This window comes from Moschus berezovskii, chromosome 20 (assembly GCF_049115385.1).
Source record: "Moschus berezovskii isolate FMDL1 chromosome 20, NW_MosBer_1.0, whole genome shotgun sequence".
Classification (NCBI taxonomy): domain Eukaryota; kingdom Metazoa; phylum Chordata; class Mammalia; order Artiodactyla; family Moschidae; genus Moschus; species Moschus berezovskii.
In genome coordinates, this window is record NC_142479.1 from 7,632,219 (window position 1) to 7,640,270 (window position 8,052).

The window sequence follows — 8,052 nt, forward strand, 5'->3', positions numbered from 1 at the left end:
TAAAATTCATCCTCAGTGGAGAGGAGAACACACTTTATGGACTCAAATCGAGAAGAGGCAATATCCCCATTTAACGGATCAAGAGTAATCCGGAAGTTGCCCTTCCAACACAAAAGGGGACTTGACTTCCCTGAAGCAACCCGAGGGAGTTCCTGAATTCCCTGTCGCAACTCTAGAAGAACCCATGCTTCCCGCTGCAACTCAAGAAACACTACAAAATTATCCCCTCAATGCGAGATGAGGTAATTTTGCGCTGCATAATCTCGAGAGAAATCCCACATTCCTGCATGAAAAGCAAAAGGGTACTTGACACACTTTATACCACTCAGGAAGTTCCCTAACATTCGTCCCCATTGGAGAGGAGAACACACTTTATGGACTCAAATCGAAAAGAGGCCCTATTCCCATTAAAGGGCTTGAGAATAATCCGGAAGTTCCCCTTCCAAGAAAAAAGCGGACTTGACTTCCCTGAAGCAACCTGAGCGAGTTCCTGAGGTCCCCATCGCAACTGGAGAAGTACCCCCTGCTTCCCGCTGCAACTCGAGATACAACACCAAATTATCCCCTCAATGCGAGATGAGGTAATTCTGCGCTGCATAATCTTAAGAGAAATCCCATATTCCCCCTTGAAAGGCTAAAGGGTTCTTAACACCCTTTATGCGACTTAGAAAGTTTTCTCAAACAGCCACCCCATTGGACTGGAGAACACACTTTATGGACTCAATTCGAGATGAGGCCCTATCCCCATTTACTGGCTCGAGAGTAAACCGGAAGTTCCCTTTCCAACACGAAAGGGGACCTGACTTCCCTGAAGCAACACGTGCGAGTTCCTCAGGTCCCAGTCGCAACGCGAGAAACACCCCTATCTTCCTGCTGCAACTCGAGAAACACCACAATGCGAGATGAGAAAATTTTGCGCTGCAGAATCTCAAGAGAAATAGCACATTCCCCGGGTGTACATGTGTTCCCCATCTTGAACCCCACTCCCACCTCCCTCCCCATCCCATCCCTCTGGTTCATCCCAGTGCATTGGCCCCGATCATCCTGTATCATGCATCAAAAATCGCTTTACAATGTTGTGATGGTTTCTGCCATAAAAACATGAAATGCTTCCCCAGTTTCATGTCATCCTTGAGCAGGGGCCATGCTAATCTTCTTTGTATCATTCCAGTTTAAGTGTATGTGCTGTCACGGTGAGCACTGAGCCTCAGTTTCTTCATCTATAAAATGGGAATAATGATACCTCCCTTGAAGGACTGTTCTGAGGATTACACGCCAGGTAAATATTAAGGATTCAATACATGTTGAATACGTTCTCCTCCATTAAACACCATCTTATTTTTTACTTTGCTCACCAAGAACACATGCTTGGGCCTGAAACAGCCTAGGTTCAATGCCTGATTTTAGCAACTCAGTGATTTGGGATAGGTTTTTAACAATCTCGGAAGCATTGTTTTCTCATCTGGAAAACAGAGCTAGCAACAACAGTGCCCAGCTCCAGAAAGCGTTCATGAACTAGTCACATCCATCAGAATCACATTAAATCACCATGGAGACAGCAGGGATGCTGAGAGAGTGCTGATGCTGAGTGGCTACCGAGTTGCTGCCGAGGGGTCAGCCAGGTGGCCAGGAGGAGGCTCCAACCTTCTCTTTTTCAACTTTACCTTTCCTTTCCCTACTTTTCTTTTTAAATATTTTTAATGGATTATTTTTTGGCTGTGGCGGGTCGTGATTGCAGCGTGTGGGGTCTTTCACTGTGGGGCACGGGCTTCTCTCTAGATGTGGCTCCCGGGCTCAGTAGTTGTGACTTGCAAACTTAATTGCCCTGTGACTTGTGAGATCTTAGTTCCCCACCAGGGATCAAACCCTCATCCCCTGCATTGGAAGGCAGACTCTTAACCACTGGACCACCAGGGAAAGCCCCTTCCCACTTTTCTTTGTCTTTCTCCTTTGTCTTTTCTCTCACAGTTTCTGCTGTGTGAAAAATGGTTGCATCCAGAGCGGTATGACATGTAACCCATACATTTCCTTTCCCTGCATGGCCTCCATAAATCCTGTGTCTGTGCATGACCCCTTCTCAGTGCTGGGTTTCTGATTCCACGCTCCCAGGTAGGATGCTGTGTGTTGCACTCTGTGCCATGGATTTGGTGCTGTGCGCCCTTTCCTGCCTCTGATACCTCCAAGATATAAAGACCCAATTGCTAAGAATCCTGGGGGCAAAATTAATTCTCAGGAACGACCACAACTTAGTATCTTTGCATTTCTCTTTTACCTCTGAAAGAGCATCGCCTGCTTGTTCTGTCTTGTGGCCTCTAGTTTGATCATGCTATGCATAATCAATTAATGTGGCATTTCCAACTGGAGTAATTCTACTTGCTTCTTTCCCTGAATATTTAGACTGGGGCCAAATGGCTTCCTGTTTTTGCTTAAGAGTTAAACAAAAGGGACTTCCTGGTGGTACCGTAGTTAAGACTGGGCCTTCCAATGCAGGGGCTGCAGGTTCAATCCGTGATGGGGGGACCAAGATCCCACATTCCTCACTGCTCAAAAACCAAAACAAAAAACAGAAGTAATATTGTAACAAATTCAATAAACAACTTTAAAAATGGTCCACATCACAATAATCTTTAAAATATATATGTGTGTGCGTACGTAGTCTATACGGATGTGCACGCATGTAACCCTTTGTATTAAATAGTTTGACTTTTTACAGCAAACTGCATCAGAAGCCAATTTTCTTCAGACATGGATGTTTTGAAATGTAAATTCATAGTCCCTACTAACAAACAACCATAGGAATTCTATGTCCTGTGCACATTTGGCGGCACACCCCGACTTTATGTCACCTACTTGGGAGGCTGAATGGTGCCATCATATAATCTTGGACTTAAATTTCAAAACCCTGGCTAGAATTTTCTGCTTAGCCTTTCCCCCACAACTGATGGTTTTACCCCAGAGCTAAAGATAAACGAAGAACAAAAACAGGCCTGCTGTTGTGTTGATTATTTCTTGCTCACCTCTATTTCTCTATTTAAAAAAAATTTTTAAGGTATATATTTTTTAATGTGGACAATTTTTTTTTTAATGGCCACATCATACAGCATGCAGGATCTTTAGTTGGGGCGTGCAAACTCTTAGTTGTGGCATGTGCGATCTAGTTCCCTGACCAGGGATGGAACCCCAGCCCTTTTAGGGTATTGGGAGCTCAAGTCTTAGCCATTGGACCACCAGTGGAGTCCTAGACCCATTGTTTTTTGACTGTTTTCCCTTTGTTCCTGCAGTGCTTTCTTCCCTTAAGATCATTAATTACTGAGACCTGTTTAAGGACAAGCTTTGTGGCCAGGCTTAGATCACAAAATGTCTTGGACCAAAATGGGTTCCCTTATGTCAAAGAGGTCATGCCTGATTCTCTTTCTCCAGGGACCCGCTACCCTATCTGCTTACAACACCCAATGTTGACATAAAAGAAATTTTTATTTATCTCAACCAGATCATCAGATGCTCTGGACCAAACTCAAGACTGTCAGATTTGTACTCTTTGTATATTTCCTCAGGCTTCCCAGGTGGCTCAATTGGTAAAAAAAATAAAATAAAATAAAATCCACCTACCAATGCAGGAGATGCAGGCAGGAGATACAGGTTTGATCTCTGGGTCGGGAAGCTCCCCTGGAAGAGAAAATGACAACCCACTCCAGTATTCTTGTCTGGAAAGTTCCATGGAGAGGGGAGCCTGGCAGGCTATAATCCAGAGGGTTGCAAAGAGTCAGACACAACTTAGCCACTGGACACACACACACACACACACACACACACACACACACACATGTAATTCCCCATATTTTGTCTTTCCTCTTGTCATGATGGGCATTAAAGTCTTAAAATGAAGAGGGTCTACAAGCTTTTTTTCAGGGACAACCAGGAAGGGTGGTGGCTGACCAGCCCACTCAAGATGGCTGTTCCCTTGCTCTCTGGCCATCCCCTGCCAGACCAGTGCCTGCTTCACTTACACTGACTCTGGCCTTCCTACATACTTGCTTTGGGCCTCAGCCAGTGATTGTGCTTATCAAAGGGGCAGTGAGGGGTGTGCCCTTCTGTTGGTTTCCCTGGTAATCGATGAGCCCATATGACATCAACTCCCCTGTAACTGGCAATCTCCCCCTCCACCAGGAGCAAAGACTGCTGCCACATCCTGAAGGTGTCTGCTGCACAGGGTTGGGGTGCCACTCTAGGACTTTGCTTCAGATACGTAAGCTCCCCGTCTGTCAAACCACTGATGTCTCTGTTGCTTCATGCATGTGTACATGCTAAGGCACTTCGGTCATGTCTGACTCTTTGCAACCTTATGGGCTGTAGTCTGGCAGGCTCCTCTGTTCATGGGATTCTCTGGCCAAGAACACTGGAGTGGGTTTGCCATTCCCTTCTCCAGGGGATCTTCCTGGCCCAGGGGTCAAACCCGCATCTCCTGTGTCTCATGCATTGCTAGTGGATTCTTCACTGCTGAGCCACTGGGGAAGCCCTCTCTTGCCTAATGCAGGCTTTCTTCAGTCTTGAAGCTGGGCAAATGCAGGCTTTGTAGGCCAGTGAGGTGAAGTCCAACAGGTGGGCATAAAAAGACCAGCTTCCAGAGCCCCTCGGGAAGGGGTGGGAAACTTGACAGTTTGGGTAGGTGGTGAAAATTACCAAGAGGAGAGGTGGTGGGGCGGGGGAGCCCTGGGACCTGCCAGGGTGGAAAGGAGAGCTTGAGAGGAGCCTGCCTGGGCCTGTGGCTCTCCCCATGGGGGGACTTAGGAGAAAGTGTTCCTCAACACAGTGATAAATATACTTTGCACTGTAATAGAATTCCATTTGAAATTGTTACAGCCAAGGTGTTACGAGCCCATTCTTGTGTTATAGCAAGCTAAGCTGTTCCGGCATTTGGAAGGTATTATTTTATTTCCCGTGTTCCTAAAATAGCACAGAGGAAGGCTTCTGTTGTTCTCTTACCTTGTGCTAATCTTAGAGCAACATGAAAATGGTGACTGTACTCGGATCTTGAAACAGCACCGAAAACTTCCAACACGGGAAGACAGTTAATTCCCACTCCTTCCCCCTTTCCTCTTGGACTCCAACGACTGGCTGTGTTTAACCCTAGTTTTGCCTACTCTTTCCCAGAAAAGTGACAGCTAACATGCATGCATCTACCGCAGGAGCATAGATGCAGGAGGGTGGATTCCAGCTTGATTCTCCAGGGGCTGATGTCTCATCAGAGAACTAGGACTGAAGAGCATGTGTTCAGTGCTAAATTTGGGGTCTGGATGATAATGGCTTCACGATTGCAGCTGAGACAAGAATCCCTGAGGGCTGAAACACTCAAGCTTTTTGGAGAAGGTGGGCCTTCACGGATAAATGTAGGGAAGGAGTAAAGAGACCAGGTGAGTATGTGAGAAAGAGAAAAAGAAATATTGTCTACTAATGCATGTATGATATGCATTATGGCAGGCTACAGTCTGTGGGGTCTGTATGACCACAGTCACGACCAAAGTGACTTAGCATGCACACACCACACATATATACAGAATCTAGGAAAACAGTACTGATGAACCTATTTACAGAGAAGAAATGGAGATGCAGATGTAGGGAATGGACTTGTGCACACGGAAGGGGAACGAGAAGCTGAGACACACTGAGAAAGCAGCATTGATGTATACACACTCACTCACTCTCAGAGTAACTCAGATGTGTCTGACTCTCTGAGACCCCATGGACTGCAGCCCACCAGGCTCCTCTGTCCATGGGATTTCCCAGGCAAAAATACTGGAGTGGGCTGCCATTCCCTTCTCCAGGAGATCTTCCCAATCCAGGGATCAAACCTGAGTCTCCTGCATTGCAGGCAGATGCTTTACCATTTGAACCACCAAGGAAGCCCCATGTATGCTCATAACTTGTGGGAGGCAGCTATATAGCACAGGGAGCCCAACCTGGGGCTCTGTGATGACCTGGAGGGATGGGATGCAGGGGAGGGAGGCTCCAGAGGGCAGGGAGATATATATAGATACATATGCATCATTATGACTGATTAAAACTGATGTATGACAGGGAGCCCCACAACACTGTAAGGCAATTATCCTCCAATTTATGCAAGAGAGAGAGACAGGCAGGTGGAGGGAGCAGGCGAGACCAGCCTGTGTGGGGCATCTCTGTGGAGAAAGAGGGACCCAGTTCACTGGAGACAGCAATCATGGCTGAAGCAATTTCTGATTCAGTGAAAGCCTAAAGTAGGACCTTCCCCAGATTAATGGAAACCCTGTGTGTTGCAAACATATTCTTCAGAGCATTAGAGGGAGGTGACAGATGACCCGACTCCTAGGACCTGCCAGCTGAATATGGAGTCGGGAGGGGAACCGTGTTTGGAGAGGCTTAGCCTCTGTACCTCTGCTTGCTCTCCTGTGTTGCTCTGCTCAGTCGGGGCCGAGATAAGGGTGCATGTGCCTCCTCTGGCTCCCTGTAAACTCAGCTCATGTTATGTCTCTCTCTCTCTTCCTCTGCCTTTTCTGCTCACGGACAGATGCTGAGAAGCCCTTTCTTGCTGTGAGTTTGGATGGAATGTCCACCTGTGATGTCAGTCTTTGGTGTGCATGCCCGGATGAGCAGGGATGGTAAGCGATGGGAACTCTATTAATACCCACCTGGTCTCAGGAGCACAAGTCTCCAGGCCCAGCTCTAACACCTTTTAGCTCCTTGAACACTGGCATTTCAACTACCTGCCCTTCAGTTTCATTGATTTGTAAAATGGAGATGTTAATGCCCCCCTATCTACCTCACACAATTTCCTTGAGGCTCAAATGAAATATGGTTGTGAAAGTGCTTTGGAGACAAAGAAATGTATTTATTAGGAGTAACTCAATACTTGAGGGACTGTGTGAGGGGGAAGGTGGTAAAACTGGGATGTCTCAATAAATCCCATCCAGCCCTATGATTTTATAAAATTGATTTATACTACTTTGTTGTTGTTTGGTAACTAGGTTGTGTCTGACTCTTTTGCAACCCTGTGGACTGTAGCCCACCAGGCTCCCCTGTCCATGGAATTCTCCAGGCAACAATACTGGAGTGGGTTTCCATTCCTTTCTCCCAGGATCTTCCCAACCCAGGAATTAAACCCACATCTCCTGCTTGGCAGGTGGATCCTTTACCACTGAGCCACCAGGGACGACCTTTATATTCGTTAAATAAGTTGAATTAGATAGCTTTTTAAGCTGTTCTAATAACTCTCACTCCAGTGGTATCTTTTCACCTCCCTAGATCTCCTTAAATGCAGAACCCAGGGCCTCCCTACACATTCCAGCTCACCTTGCTTGGCTTCCTCACCAGCCACTGGGCCTCCCAGCCACTGAATCAGCAAGAAAATCTCTCACACAGCATCTGCAGAGACTCTCTGGACTTCAGTCATCACCCCAGGCCTTCCAGCAGCAGCTGATGTAAAAAATGTGAAAAGATTTTTCCAAAAACGACAAGATGCTCAACACAGAGACCTGGATGTCACTTAGCTCCTTGCTTAGAAACGGCTTAGGAACCTTATTTCGAAAGCATGTCCTGCAGTATGTCAGGAACAGGTATTCACAGCACAAACGTTGACATATTTATAAACTTAGGAACGTGATGATAGATACTGTGGAGTGGATAATGGGACATATGATAGTGTCCTTGGTGAGGTTGGCTGTGTGAGACCAGGTCCGAGAAGGATATAACCAGCACATTCCCAAGGCTCCACAAGCGGTTTAGTGATGGAACGATTGACCGTGGTGTCATAGTTTGCTGGGGTTGCTGTAACACATTCCGTTTAGGCTGCTGTAACAAAAATCCCATTGACAAGTGGGCTTCCCTGACGTCTCAGAGGTAAAGAAACAGCATGCAATGCAGGAGACTTGGGTTTGATCCCTGGGTTGGGATGATGCCCTGGAGAAGGAAATGGCAACCCACTCCAGTATTCTTGCCTGGGAAATCACATGGACAGAGGAGCCTGGTGGGCTACAGCCCACAGGGTCACAAAGAGTTGGACACGACTGAGTGACTAAA

The 8,052-nt window shown here is 46.7% G+C and overlaps 1 non-coding gene across 1 annotated transcript; it reads right to left on the reverse strand.

Annotated features, from left to right (window-relative positions):
- Positions 1-1,095: 1,095 nt before the first annotated feature.
- LOC129549992 (U6 spliceosomal RNA) lies at positions 1,096-1,201 on the reverse strand. The gene has a single exon (XR_008684755.2). It is a non-coding gene; the product is annotated as a U6 spliceosomal RNA (small nuclear RNA).
- Between the last annotated feature and the right edge of the window lie 6,851 nt (positions 1,202-8,052).